Source organism: Mirounga leonina, unplaced genomic scaffold, assembly GCF_011800145.1.
Source record: "Mirounga leonina isolate KUSES-001 unplaced genomic scaffold, KU_Mleo_1.0 Mir_151, whole genome shotgun sequence".
Taxonomy (NCBI): Eukaryota; Metazoa; Chordata; class Mammalia; order Carnivora; family Phocidae; genus Mirounga; species Mirounga leonina.
The window spans coordinates 30,056,036-30,072,157 of record NW_023270377.1 but is presented as its reverse complement, the minus strand read 5'-3'; the positions used below and the strand labels follow the sequence as shown (position 1 = coordinate 30,072,157).

General features: G+C 38.4%; 1 protein-coding gene across 2 annotated transcripts in view; it reads left to right on the top strand.

Annotated features, from left to right (window-relative positions):
* Positions 1-16,122, top strand: part of PARD3B (par-3 family cell polarity regulator beta) — a 995,632-nt gene that overhangs the window by 371,240 nt on the left and 608,270 nt on the right. The window lies entirely within an intron of this gene.

Below are 16,122 nucleotides of genomic sequence, written 5' to 3'. Positions count from 1 at the left end.
TGACGACATTTTAAAGTTCAGTTGCCTTGTTCGTAAAACAGGGATAACTGTAGCCTGTACTGTTGGTGTTAATGAGATTACCCATGCAAAGCACTTAGCACAGTGCCTGGTATATGGAAAGTACTTACTAAATGTTAGTTGTTCAGTAGGTCAATTTTCTTATCAATTTAAGAGTATTCATTTTGGGGCGCCTGGGTGGCTCAGTCGGTTAGCGTCTGCCTTCGGCTCAGGTCATGGTCCCAGGGTCCTGGGATCGAGCCCCGCATCGGGCTCCCTGCTCAGCGGGAAGCCTGCTTCTCCCTCTCCCACTCCCCCTGCTGTGTTCCCTCTCTCGCTGTGTCTCTCTCTGTCAAATAAATAAATAAAATCTTTAAAAGAAAAAAAAAGTGTATTCATTTTGGGGTTTGGAGAAGGCCTGTTTAATCATAGTTTCTAATATATCACAGTGAGGCTTTTCTATAGGTTGAATATGAAAAACTTTGGGATATGAAGTAGCTACTGTTTTTCTTACAATAGAGGACATAATTTGCTTCGAATCCTACACTAACATAAAAGGAAGATTTCATTTTCTTCTAAGGAAAAACTATTGGCATGTTTTCCAGCTTTTGATACTTTGGAAGACCTTTTAGATACTACAGATCTGATCCAGCTCCCAGACCTATTACTTACCAGACCAAAGACTGTGGTTAATTCATGTAAATATTCTTTGAACTAGAAGCTCTTGTTAAAACAAAAACAAACTAAGGAAGGGGAGTGGGGAAAAAGAGGAATACCAGACTGGTTGGTGAATTTTCAAAAGAGAAGAGTGAATTTGCACCCCAATTTACTTGGTGTCTCTGCGTTTATAAATCTGTCTCAGATATTCAGAATCAGCACTTAAAAATGTTTGATTATGAGCAATATTTAATTACCCAGCTGCAGAAATCTTACAACATTTGATGTAGGAGAGAGACACCTTAATAGCTATGTTTACCATCCCTATATCTAGATTTGCCAAATTCCAGTCATGTGTTTTAGGTCAGGAGGTGTGTATGCTATACATGTGGTGTTATCTTAGAGATCTTTTAATCATTCATGCATTCAGTGTATTACAGTGTAATGTGGTATACTATTTCAATACAGCAGATGCTATAGAAATTGTTCATTTAAGCAGTTTTTATGTCCCTTTAAGAATCATAGCTCAAGTTGGGCAGAGAACTTCTCATAATCTAGATTTTAATTACAGGAAGTATCATCCCCTCTACTTGATTATGTTTTATCTCTTTAATGAGCTTAATATTCTGATTGTTTTCTTTTTTCGTTTCTTTAGTAAGAGAACTTAAGTTCCCCTTCAGAAAAAAAAGAAAAAATCAACATCTGCCTTTAATAGTCTCTGTTCAGTTTTCATCCTAAAAATTTATTTTGCTTATGAGCCAAGGGTAGAGAGATAATTTCTTACTTGAATGTATTTTATCCTTTCTATGTACAGTAGATACTCAGTGTTTGTAGAAGGGTATTTGTTGACTGTAAATGAAAGAAAAAATATATTTTTAAGTGGGAGGATAATATAAATCTGAAATAATTTTGTCAAGAAAAAACATTTCTGATTAAGTTAATAAAAATTCTTAAACTGGAGGTAAGTGTGCATAGGAGTTGGACAGTGGTATGATATAATAATTTGTGATGAATAAAATGAAAATCAGGACAATGGGAAGACAAGCCACAGACTAGGAGAAGATATTTGCAAAAGACACATCTGATAAAGACTGTTGACCAAAATATACAAAGAACTCTGAAAACTCTAACAAAAACAAAAACAAAAACAAAAACCAAACAGCTCAAGTAAAAAGTGGGCCAAAGGCCTTAACAAACACCTTGACAAAGAAGATACACAGATAGCAGATAAACATATGAAAGATGCTCCACATCATATGTCATCAGGGAAATGTAGGTTAAAACAATGAGCTACTCTTTCATATCTATTAGAATGCCCAAAGACCAGAATCCTGACAACACCAAATGCTGGCGAGGATGTAGAGCAATAGGAACTCTCATTCATTGCTGGTGGGAATGCAGAAGGATACAGCCACTTTGGAAAACCGTTGGTGGTTTTTTACAAAACTAAACATACTCTTTACATACGATCCAGCAGTTGTACTCCTTGGTATTTATCCAAAGGAATTGAAAACCTATATCCACACAAAAACCTGCACATGGATATTTACAGTGGTATTACTCATAATTTTCAAAACCTGGGGGCAACCATGGTGTCTTTCAGGAGGAAAATGGATAAACTGTGGTGCATATAGATGATGGAATGTTATTCAGCACTAAAAGAGCCATGAAAAGACATGGAGGAAACTTGAATGTATATCATAGAAAGAAGCCAATCTGAAAAGGCTACATACTGTATCATTCCAACTCTACAGCATTCTAGAAAAGGCAGAACTATGGAGACAGTAAAAAAGATCAGTGGTTGTGGGGGGTTGGGAGGTGGATGGATGAATAGGGGGAACGCAGAGGATTTTTAAGGCAGCAAAAATATTCTGTATGATGCCGGGATAATGGGTACATGCCATTGTACATTTGTCTAAACCCATAGACTATACAACACAGAATTGACCCTACTGTAAACTGTGGCTTTTGAGTATTTATGATGTGTTAATGTAGGTTCATCAATTGTAACTAGTGCCCAATTCTATAAATCTTAAACTGCTGTGAAAAATTACCTTAAACTAAGTCTGTTTAATCAAAGGGAGAATGGATTAAATAAACACATAAATAAAGCCCATTTGGTTCTCCCTAAAGACCTGTGGTTAAACCTGTGCTGCTTGTTTTTACATTGAGTCAGTGCTATCTCACTGAAGAGCTTACTGTGGTTTGTTACCCTGGTGGGACTGGTGGTAGCCCCAGGGTGGTGCAGCTTTTCCTGTGCCTAGTTTGTTTGGCTTGTAAAGCACTCACTGTAGAAGGTTGTGTATTATTAGATTACCCAGAGTCTTAAATCCTCTATGGCAAAGTTTAGGGCTCTTCGGGCTGGGAGAGCCCCTAAGTGACCTTTGACTCAAACTTGATGGAGGTAATTCTAGGGTTAAGAACTGATTGCTCTAACATGTCTATCGGGACAGTACCTGAAAGAATTCGAATGAGTAACTGTTTTCATCATTAAAATTAAAAGAATTTGTAGGGCTCTGTGCATGTCCTTCATGTCTGCCTGGAGTCAGATCGCTTCCTGAGTTATAAATGAAACCTACCCAGAAACTCTCAAGGAAGAATAGAATATTGGCTAATGAAAATAGTTCATGGTTTAGGAATCTGGTGCCACAATTAATTTATGTTTGATTTAAATTGATGACACCCTGATGTATCAGAGGTTCTTTAATTAAGAAATAAAACATAGGGAAGGTTGGAATATTGGTAATTGGAAATAGAGGAGGCTTAACTAATGAAGTGTGGCTTTATTAGATGTTTTGTTCCTTTTATAGAAAATGCTATGTAGAACTTACTAACAATTATCTTCCACTTAAAGGAAACATGGATATTTGGAAGATTAGGTTCTTTATTTAAAAATACGTGCTGGGTGAATAATAATGGTTGTGGCCGTAAAGCCCCAAATTGCTTTTAATGTTGTGCCTGGAACTACAAAACCATTGTGCTTTTTTTTTTTTTTTCTTTTTTCCTTTTTATAAGCGATCAGAGTTCATCTTTTAGTGACTTTTGGTCCAAATCTCCATTTAATAAATGGCTCTGCATTGTAAGGTTTCCAGTTTAGCTTGTCAGATCTCTTGTCTCTCTGCTCAGCATCTTACTTGGTGTTGCTTCTCTCTTTTGTTATGTCTCTAATATCATTACCTAGAATGATAAGTGTCTGAAAATTGACATAGATTGTAATTTGCAGAATTACCTTTGCTGTCGAGGATTACTCTCCCTTTTAATTACAGCTTACACAAAAATCTGCTTGATACTTCCTTGTAATCAAAGTAATAATACCTTGTATTTATGCAGTCTTTCTCTTGTGAGCTCAAAGCACTTTTATAGCCACTCTTGTTAATTGTCATGGCATTCCTATGAGCAAAGCAGATGGTTGCAGAAAGGGAGGCTGAAGTGTAACCAGGTTAAATGACTTGCCTAGGGTAAAGCTATAATCAGTGACATTGATGGGAAAGAAGCCAGGGCTCCTGATTCAAGACTAGTTTTCTACCTTCGCTATCACTTTGCCTCCAAATTTTTTACTTGTGACATCTGTTTCCATCATTGTCATGCTGTTAATTACTTAATATCATTTTACTGCAAGATTAGCTAAAGGGAACAGATAAACTCTGAGTGTTTAAAAATATGTTTAATGCAGCATTAGAGAAACAGTGACACTTGATGGGGAGGACAGAGAGATTAGTTTTATTGGATCTTAGTTGCTTGGTGAACATCACTAGTTTGGGGGCTGCTCGGGATTGATGTTTTACGTAAACTATGCTTTTTGAATGATGCAACTGCCTAGAAATTACTGGTCTGGTTTTCCTATATGCATCAACTGAAGCAAAACATGATCAATTAGTTGATTACTGAATTATACTCAGTGAAGTGTCCACTGAATTAGCAGATGTGTCTCTTTATGCTCAATTATCCAAATTTATAGTCAGGCTTTTGAGGTTCAGTTAATATATATTTAAAGCCTGCTTATTAAAATGTAGATAAAATTGCAAACTATTAACCATGCCTTTTTTTTTTTTTTTTCATTAAAATGTTCTATTTCCCTTTATATACTGAGGTGTAAAGCCTTGTTTGGATACTTCACATCCCGTCCCATTCCTCTGAATGAAGGATAAGGTTTAGAAACAAAGTGGGACATAGGGTGGGTACTTTTAGTTAGTTTGTTTATTCAGAGGTACTTAATGGAAGGGCAAAAAGCTTGAAGGGTATATCCATCAAAGTTTTCCCATGATGTTTGGGTCTAATATATATGACTCATTGATTTAATAATAGAAAGAACTGATTTAATTGTTCTGACCACAGATTTATTGATAATGAAGTCTAATTTGGTGACCACCAGATCCTATTATTTTTGCCCTCTTGCCCTGGCCTAGAAAAGCTTCATTTGTTACATGATGCTTGATTATAATGCGATAAACAATCAGACTTCAGTCACTTTTTTCCCACAGTTCCACTTCTTTTCGTTTTTTTACTATTTTTCATTCTTTTTTTTCCTTATATTTTCTTTTTATCTTTCTTTGCCCTATTCACATGAGATTAGTTTTTTTGAGAATGTGTTAAGAATGTAAAAAACAAACAAGAAACAGTTTTATCTTAATTTTAAGAAGTAGATTTTTGGGGGCGCCTGGGTGGCTCAGATGGTTAAGTGTCTGCCTTCAGCTCAGGTCATGATTCCAGGGTCCTGGGATGGAGCCCCATGTCTGGCTCCTGGCTCAGCAGAGAGCCTGCTTCTCCCTCTCCCTCTGCCTCTCCCCCTGCTCATGCTCTCTCTCGGTATCTCTGTGTCTCGAATGAATAAATCTTAAAAAAAAAAAAAAGTAGATTTTTTGTTTTTGTCCAGTATACCATGTGTAGTTGATGCATGTGCTTTAGAAGTTGCTTCCCTGGGCAAAGGCCATATCATTTAAAATACAGTGTCTGTAATACCTTGAGGGCTTAATTTGAATGGAGCTTCTACTTTAAACCATCACTCTTTAAATAACAGCGTTGCTGTAGTTTCAATAATTCCATGATTACAGATTGTAAAATAATAGCTGATTGCAGGCTCTTATTAGGCTTAAAAAATTCATGGAAAGAGCAATTAAAAACAAATTTCAAATTATTTAATATTGAGGCTACACTTTGTACTAGATTCTAGGGAGGCCCTGAGTGTAGCTTTAGTCTTCCGAATAGAAAGTAGGAATTTTGGGGCGCCTGGGTGGCTCAGTCGTTAAGCGTCTGCCTTCGGCTCAGGTCATGATCCCAGGGTCCTGGGATCGAGTCCCACATCGGGCTCTCTGCTCGGCAGGAAGCCTGCTTCTCTCTCTCCCACTCCCCCTGCTTGTGTTCCTGCTCTCGCTATCTCTCTCTCTGTCAAATAAATAAATAAAATCTAAAAAAAAAAAAAAAAAGAAAGTAGGAATTTTGCTCAAAAATAAGCTTTGAACATGATGGCAGGTATTGTGTTTCACTGGTCTGCTTCCCAAGCTGCTCCAGGAGAACGGACTGCAGGCTTTCTGGCTGTTGAGGTGTGGAAGTCCCAGAACACCACTTTATGCCGCATGTTCCCTGCTTCTGCTCTGAGCTTCGTCACCTAACGCTCTCCCTGAGCCACATGCCATATGGTCAGGGAATCATCAGTGGGAACAGGTGGTGACTTCTCTGCTTATTAGTAGCAATGGTATTTGAGTGAGATGGATTCTTCCATTTTCTCTTCTTCCATGGTTTCAAAACAGTGCATTACTTGTATATACATAAATTGACAAAGGTAGAACTCTGTGGATTATCTGTTAAAATACTAGATCATCATCTTTCTCCCTTCTCATGTACTTGGGACTTTGTCCCATCATTTATTTTCCCTCTTTTTAAAATACTACATTTACTGAGAACTCACAAGATGGCAAGCGTTACTCCTCTTATTTAATCCTAGTAGTGATTTCATTAAAAAATTATATTGTCTCAGTTTTAAAGTTGAGGGAGCAGAAGTTTAGCCATCTTAGAAATGTACCAAATTTTAAAAGTTAGTATGATATAGAACCAGGATTTGAACTGAGTATTCTCTGACTTCATAGCCCAAACTCTTTTTTTAAGATTTATTTATTTATTTTAGAGAAAGAAAAAGCCCTAGAGGGATGGGCCGGGGCGGGGGGACGGGGGAGAGAAGCAGATTCCCCACTGAGCACGGAGCCCCACGTGGGGCTTGATCTCATGACCCTAAGATCATGACCTAAGCTGAAACCAAGAGTCAGATGCTTAACCGACTGAGCCGCCCAGGCATCCCCAGAGCCCAAACTCTTAACCATTACAATAAACAATTTAGTCTTTGTTTTGGTATGAGTTTGGTGACTCCAAATGTGTCTAGTTAATCATGATTAAATAACTACATGAGACCTTATCAGAGAAGTAGACACATTGCAGTGGTGAATCTTGAAAACTGTTATATGGCCAAACACATAGTTTGATAGATTAAGGAAAGAAGATGGAAAGTACAGGAACATGGAAAAACACACAGGATTGTAGTATCTGAGGAAGATAGATTGTCAGTAAAAAGAATAGTTCGGTATATTATGTACCTATACAGTGATAGCTACTGTAATAACCTACCATTCATTGTGAAAATAGTCAAAGGGATCAGGTAATATCATCCCCATTTGACATATAAGGAAGTGAACACATACAGTGCTTAAGTAATTTGCACAAGGTCGCATAAACTAAATCTCTTTGGGGTCTCCAATAATTTTCAGTGTGTAAAGGGAACCACTGAGGTAGGATGATGCCAGGACCAACATAGAGAGGATTTGATCCCCTAACTCCTTACTGAATGTACTTAAAGTTTTATAATGTGCTGTGTATTCCTCTTTTGATGGCCTCTGTGTGCTGACTGTCCCCACTCATTTCTGTTATGAACAGATATATTTCAGCACTGTTGCCCTCTCCCCACCTGTTCAGCTGGCCTGGGGATCCTTGATTGGTACTTGACTGTAGCTCCTTGGCTAGTTTTTCTTGGAAAATTGCAAACGTGCATTTACGTTTTCTTTGTTAACTCAGTGATGATTTAGCTCTTGGTTATGGATGCTGGTGTGTGACTTGAAGGTTACGTGTTGGGGTACTCCATGATCCACTAGCTTAATAGACTAGATAAGCTTTTCGGTGGCATTGCCCAAGATGTCATTACCAAAAAATTGTGTGAATGTTTCTAGAACTTGATTCCCGAAATATGCCATCATTCTCACTTCCTGAAGTTGACTTACTGATTAGTATGTGTCGGTGTAACTGAAGAACTTCTGTGGGACCAGCGGGTTTTCTTCTCCACTGCTTGTACAGATGTCTCCTCTCTAGCTGTTACCAGCTACAACGATCTCTCTCCTCAGTCTGGTCTGTTCCTTGTCCTCCTCCACTTCTCTCTCTCTTTTTTTCTTTGTTTCCATTGTACTCAGTGTGCATAGGCGATTTCATAAATTTTAAATACTGAGTCCCCAAATAATTACTTAATAAATCCTAGTTGTCCTTTGTAATTACAAAATAGAACAGCTTCAGTTTTAAGAGGCTTCTCTTTGGGGAGCGTGCCCCATTGCAAAGATAACTTGGTTAGAAAATTCAGTGTTGCAGTCAAAATTGGACAGAGTGGAGAAATTCTTGGAATAGAGATGAGTGAGACACAGTGTGCGAGTCCTGGGCATGCCCTCAGGTTTTATAATTGCTACTAGCATTGCCATCTGCCAGGGGAAGAGGGAAATGATGCCTTATACCTTTTGGAGTCTTACCTATTTTCTGTTGGGCTCGCTGTCTAGAATTTTTAAATCAACTTTTTAATTAGAAATATTGAACAAATGGGAAAAAGTCATTTTGCCCCCTCCCTCCCATGTGACTGTCACCCTTTGACAAAACAGCATTGTGTCAGTGCTGTCCCCTGCACTGAAGATCAAATCCAGTATCCTTGAGCTAAGCTCCTGAGGGCCAGTAAGGTCTGACTGCTGCCTGCCCTCAGCCACCTGCTGCACCTTCTTCCCTCCCTCACTGCATCCCCACCATGCTGGCTTTTTCACTGCTTCTGCATGCCACGGCCTTTCTTGTCCTACAGCCTTTGCACACATTCCCCGTGCCTGCCGTCCTCCCCCCTGCACACTTGCTTTTCCAACCCTCCTCGTCCTTTAGCTTTGAGTACAAATGCCGCTGACACAGAAAGGTCTTTCTTGACTAATTTCCCCATCTCCTCAGTCTGGTTACTGTCATGCCTTCTTACACTTTTCTTTTATGGCACTTATAAAACTTTATAATTGAATTTTTATTGCATGCCTCTCTTGTCCACTAGATGGGTGCTTCTCGACCATGGCGGGGCCTTAAAGTCACCTAGGGAAACTTTAAAACATTCCACTGAAAAACAAAAACAAATCCCTCCCCCCAAAAAACAAAAAAACATGCGACTTTTCAGATGTCATCCTACACAAATTAAAACAGAGGTTACAGCCTGATCATCAGTGTTGTCGAGACGTTCTTTAGATCGCTGTAATGTACAGCCAGGTTTAGAACTACTGGGACAGATTGTAAGCAACAGAAAAGCAGAGATGATGTCTGTTGACTCATGCGTACACCTGCTGCCTAGTGCAGTCCCTTGTACACAAGGAGCTGCAATGAATTAATGTATTAATAAGGCCCAACCAAATTAGTGTAGCCACCCCTGCCCTATAAACAAAATAGAAGTTGTCTTTTTAAAAAAACAAAACAAAACAAAAACAAAAAAACCTCATGTAAGGTGATGGCAGAATTTTTTTCTCCATTAACCAAACAGGATGAAAAAGGGGTTATCTATTGTTTCCAGAGAGAGGTAGTATGGTCCTTCAGAGGAATTCTTGAACTGGAGGATAAATGCCTAGCAGGCAGGTGGTGAAATGTAAGACAATGTGTTACAGAAGTGTTTTATTCAATGTGTCGATGCTTAAGTAAACCAATGAAATAACAGAGTAATCAAGAGATTATGCTGTAAAAATAAATGTCATGTTCTATTCTGATATTAAAAATTTAACCTGTATAAAATGTACATCATTTCATAAATGAAAAATGAAAATGAAAAGTTTCTTCATGTCACTCAGCTGCTGAGTTCTGAGGTGAAGAGTATTGCCCTTGTATATACATTATACAATGTATCACTTAAAGACCCTTGTATATACATCGTGTAACACAGTGCTTACAGTATCCTTAGGAAATGGAAAGAGGGATTATGATGCCAGGATTCTCTATCTACAATTTAAGTGAGTTTTATAAATGGCCTTGTATCTTATTACAAGTCTTTGATAAATTATTTATTTCTTCAGGGAAACTCCACCTCTTATCAGAAGTTCATAATCATCAAAGATGTTCCCTATTTATTTCTTTATTTCCTTTATTTCTCAATTGACATGCTTTTTTTCAGGCCACGGACTGTCTCTAAATGTACACAGGTCACCATCATCCATGTGGTTTTCTGATATCTCCTGATAATAGCATACCTGCTATTTTACTTAAGAAACAAATTTGCAAGTTGAAGTATTATCCTTTTTTTTTTTTTTTCTGAAATAGGAAAGATAAGTTTACATGGACCCTTTTAGAAGAATATTCATAGGAGAGCTTTCCAGGCTCTGTGGAGAGCTGACTAGGCATTCTGGGTGTTTTAAATTCATATCATAATATCCTCAAAAATAATGTAGCAAGATTTATGCTTTGGGGGTGAGTTCAGAAGTTTTCAGTGACTTGTCCAGGTTAATCACCAAGCCCAGTTGTAGAACAGAAACCTCTAGCTTCTCTCCTCTGTCAGACGTGTTTTGTGTTCATCTAAAATGCAGTCCCTTATTTCCTCCTTAGCACATACGACAATATTCTAGTGGCATGATGGCGGTCCAGGAATTAAATGAGCAACATCAAAAAATGATGACAGTTCTCTGGGACCTATTGGGGTCTCCAGCTTGCAGAGTGACAGTAAAGTGAATGCAGAGTACAGTTAGGGTAACTTAAGAGGTCCCCACCCCCCCCACATACTCAGTTGTTGTATCTATGAGTTTTGTATCTAGAATTGATTTCATCATTCATATGCATGAACATCTTTACAATAAAATTATGTTGAGACAATTCTAAGATATCTAAGGAAAGGTACTACTATTAGAAGGTACTCCTGCTACTAGGAGTCCTGCTGCTAGAAGGTACTACTTGGGAGCCTTGGGAACAGTTCATTGGTGATGGACATAAATGGGTGGGACAGGTCCAAGCCTGTGTGTGTGATCACAGTGGTTTTGAGCACAGCTGGGAAATGGGACATTAGATCTGAGTAGCTGAGAATGGCCAGTTGATGTTCCAGTAACAACAGCGCATACGGGCTGGGAGTACTTGCTACATTCAAGGCGTGGGGTGCACTTTTGCAGGGTCACTAGTATTGATAAGAGAGTGACCTTGGCCTCAAGTTGCTTATAATTTATTAGGAGTGAAGAGGCAAAATAGCTGTAGTGCCAGGAAGAGTGGAAGAGCTATAAAAGATGTGCTACAAATGAATTAATCATTGCAAAGTTAGTTGATTGAGTAGCAGATGTTCCATGTCATATGCTGCACTCAATTAACGTGGAAGAGTTAGAAACTAATGTCGCAGTCACTAATAAACCTTGGGGTTTGCTTTGTATTTATTTCCATATGCTGAATTTAGCCATGACATTTTGTTTTAGATAATAATCTTGAAAGCTGTAGACAGTGTTCTATTTAATAGGAATTAATAGTAAAATTCATCAAGATTTATGAATGAAAAAGTACTTCAATATCCTACATTTCAAAGAACACAAAATATTTCTTAAGCTTTGTTCCATTGCTAGCCATAGATCAAACCACTCTTGGTGAGTTGTAACACTAATCTGTTAGGATGATAATTAATGCCCTGAAAACATATCGAACAGCATGATTATTAGTGACACGAAAGAGTTAATGCACAAAGAGCTGGTGAAATTTTGTTTTGTTTTTCCCTCTTAGACTTACTAGCAGGATAAGATTTATTACTGCTGTACCTTTCCTGTGGAAATCAGGTTTTCTAAATGGGTAAATTAAAGCTTATTGTAAATTGCTCAAGGTAATATTGGAGTCCTTTGTGCTGCAGGGTTTCCAATGTGGATCTTTTAACCTTTGGTTCCATTTAAAGGAAATTTTCCTGAAAGATTTATTCTCCCTTCAATGACATTTTTAGATGGTGTACATGATGAGCAGAGAGTGCAAAGTGTTGAAGAAATAATTTGTGTTTCTTTATAAACTGAATTTCATTGGTTTTTTTTAGAGCTCTCATTGTAACATTCTGAGTTATATATATTTTAAAAATATATATATTCTTTAAAAATTGTATCCTTGTGCATGTTCTAAATGTCAGATGTAACCACTGGAATATTTGGTCTACACGGGAGTACATACCTTGAATTTAGCCATTCTCTAGTGTGTATCTTTAAGTTTTATATAATTTTGATTCAGGGAATGTTTTGCTGTCAAGGTTTTTAAATTTTAATTTCAGGTAATATTCAAATATGTGAAAAAATCAGAGTTGTAGTTATTCAGTAATTATTACTTTATATAACTGAACTAAGTTGGATTTTTCAATATGTAAATCAGTCTTTTGTAGGATTTAATAAACAAGGCAGGATGTGTGTTACAAACCAATGGCTAGGATGAATAACTAGGACTAAAGGATTTTTTTGTTGTTGGTTGCAGTTAAAATTGACTGTCTCTGGAAATGTAACTTTTACTTTCCCTGTTTTTATAGTAATGCTGCATTAAGATGTCAGGTCAAAATATTTTTTTCTTTCTCTCTCTGTTTTGATACTTCATTTGAGAACCAATATTTCAAAAAATGTAGTGATTTAGTACAAATTCCTTAGTTCCAGTCAGATAAATAAACCTTGCCAGATTCTGTGAACTGATTTATTGATGGGACTCTGAGGGATCACAAGCCTTTTTGAGAACATTTGAAACATTTCTGAATTTTGAATTTTATTGAAATTGTTCCCAAGAGAGGAGCAGATTGGGAGAAAAATCCTCTTTTCTTTTTACAGATTCGGACATTTTAACAAAGCTTTAATTTTTTTTTCCAAGGGGTAATATTAAAAAAACAAAACTGGGACAAGCAGTAAAATGAACACTGTGCCAGTCACCAGTGAGTGCTAATGGGAGTGATCTTCTGTGTCATCAATTTTCTACGGCACAAATATTTGGAAATACACTGAAAATATACAGACTTCTTTTTATATAGTGATTTTGACTTCTTTGCAATCTAAGTTTATATCTTTAAAAAAAAATTGTGTAAATACACCTCTTTGAAATTATCCTTGACTTCTCTCTCTCTTTTTTTTTAAATAAACACTTTTCTTTGTAGATGATCATGGTTCCCAACAACTTCTCTCCACTTTTCTCAAACCCAGACATTTTCTCTTGTAAAGGGAAGATGACTTGAAAGACCCCATAGGCCAAGTGGATCTTCCTGTGACCTATAACTTATAGGTGACCTAAACTTATAGGTTAGAAGCAGGCTACTGCTACACAAGAGAGTCTAAGATCCCACCATAAGCCCTTTATTGCACCTTCTTCCTATGGAACTCTTGGTGGTACTAAAGTAAACCCAGGGAGCTGATTTAGTGTCCTTTCCTTGGGGAGACCCTCTGCTCTAGTATTACCCCTTACCCAGTGATTTTTATGTACCAGCATTATGGATTCTGCAGACTGCTCCTAATGGAGGAAAGTGGTCTGTGGCATGAGAAGGCAAGCAGTAAGGTTCCCTAAGTAACCCAGCCTGGAATTTATTTTACTAGACTCCGCATGAATAGAAGCATTGGAGGTACCAAATAAGGAAAGCAAGAGACTGTTTTTTGGCAAACAGGGAGAAAATCCATCTTGTCTGAGAGAACACTGTGCTCTCCCCTGCTATCACCGCACTGTCCTTCCTATCTGCCGTTGGTAAATCGCGATTGCTGAAGTGACAAAATTAAGTATGATGCCAGAAATTAAGATTTCAGAGGGAAAACAGAAAATAAAGCTGAAAAGTAAAATAGTCAAGAGAACTTTAAAAAGAATGCTAGCAAAAAAACCTAGCAAAACTAGAAAAGGTTAGATGTTCAACATTTTATCACCTAAAGGACCTAAGCTAGGAACAAGGCAAATGCTGTATAAGCCGAGATTAAAAAAAATAGAAGATGATCTGAACACAACAGAAAGAATACAAGAAACAGTTGACATGAATTCAGAACGAAATACACTAAAACAGGCAACAAAGTGAAGCCCTCCATCTTTTTAAAAAGGTAGCCTTGTAGATGGGAGAAAAGGAGAAAGCAGGTTGCCTTTTTAAAGTGTCCCCTGGAATGAGGCAGCTCCTGTGGCTGGGAGCTCTGGGGAGACCTCAGAGGTACAGAGAGAGCTACACTGTGGAGGGTAAGACGTGCCTCTCGGGGGCCTCCTGTCAATGGCTCCTGTCCCCTGGCTCTCTTCAGGCTACCTGAGAGGGCGAGGAGATGTGCCCTTCAGTAAATAGCAATCCATCAAACTGCCAGCTTCCCCTTGCTGGCTTCTTACAGGCATGAAAGCTGCCACCGCCTTCTCCATCCCTTTGTGAAACCCACTCTTTGGGGGAGGACTTTTCTATTTAGCCCGCTGTTCTTCAGGCAGGTGGGCAAGGCAGAGTGCCTGGCAATCATGCCATTATGTAATCAGTGATTTTATTATTTTATATTTTTATAATCCAACTGTTTAATGTTGATGTTTCATGGTCAGGTATTTTTCAATTAAAAACAATAGTAAGCTTTCTAAACGTTAGAAAAGCCCTGTTTTGAAAAGGTCTCCTTTTTCAGTTGCTGATGGAATGATGTTGTAATTGTAGCTGCCATCATTAATTAAGACTGCCTACCTGTCTTCACTCCTTCTTCTTCCACACCCACCCACACACAGACCTCCTCTAACTCATGCCCACAGTCCGTGTGGAGGAAGTCTTCAGTTGCATGTCAGGCAACTCAAATTCCGAGTATCCAGACTGTGTATTTTAATCTTTCAGTGGGAGTGTGCTAGGCTAGGGGCAGTGAAGGAGGTGTGCACGCAATGTGCCCCTTCTGCAGAGTTTATCTGTTTACATCTAATCTTAGTCTGAAAATGATTTAAGGTGGCCTTCTTCATAATATTGTTAGGACTGGAGGTCTAAGAAGCATAAGCACACATTATAAGCCATAAAACCTAGTTACAGATTTTAGGAAACTTACCTGTGGATACAACATTCAGGGTCCTTCATTTTCTGTCTCTAGCTGTTCAGTCTAGCCTGCACTCCAAACACCTCAAACTAGTCAGTTGACATTTTGCAAACAGTGAATTTTGTGATTTCCTATCCTGCCCCACTGTGTGTATTGTTACTTGTGCTTTGAAGGGCTTCCCAATCCTACAGTCCTATGAAATCATGCTGATTAAGGCCCAGCTTAAATGTCATCTCCCCTCCATAGCTTCTTGAACAGCTTCCCTGCAAACATGCCCAGGATGAATCTTCACCTCTCTTCCTGACATAGCATTCTGCTCATCCGGCCATTTCATCACATGCCACCGTGTTCGTACTGATTTTCATGTTCATCTACCCTTCCTACTGCTGAATTGATAGGTTCTTGAGATGGGGGGCTATATCCTGAGTTCTTAACACAGGGCCTAGCCTGTTACAAGTACTCACAAAGCATTCCTTGGATGTAGGAGTTGAAGCACTTCACCAAGATGCCTATCCCAGGCTACTGAACCTTTACCTGTCCTCACTCACTGAGGCACAGTGAAGGCGACCATGAACACGGAACTTCTACCTCTGCTTTTGAGTGTTGCTGTATTTCATTTTAGCCTTGCTTTCCCTGTTTCAAATCCAGGAAGTCTTCCATTTCTTCCAGTTTTTTTTCTATTAGTCAGCTCTAGCCTGAAAATTCCGTAATTGACCATCTTAAAAGATGTACACAATTGTAAGGAACACTGAGAAGATATTTTTGCTTATGGGTCTGAGACTTTGTTCTAAAGCATTGATTTTGCCAGTTGCTTGACCTCTGAGTGAAGAGGCTGTGTTAGGTTTTTCCAGAGGAAAGCCAATAGGCTGTGTGTACATTTGTGTGCGTATATACATAAATACATATATGTGAGATTTTTAATAAGGAATAGTTTACATGATTATGGAGGCTGAGCAGCAAATGTAGATGTAGAAGAGCCAATGTGTGATTCCAATTCATGTTTGAAGGCTTGAGAACCAGGAGAATCAATGGTATAAATTCTAGTCTGAAAGCTGAGACCTGAAGAGGGCAGATGTTTTGGTCTGAGTGTGAAAGTCAGGGAAGAGCAATGTCCCAGCCCAAACAGACAGGAAATTAGGAATTCGTTCTTGCTCAGTCTTTTTATTCTATTCAGGACTTCAGCAGATGGAATGAAGCTCACCCACATTTGGGAGGACAATCTGCTTTACTCAGT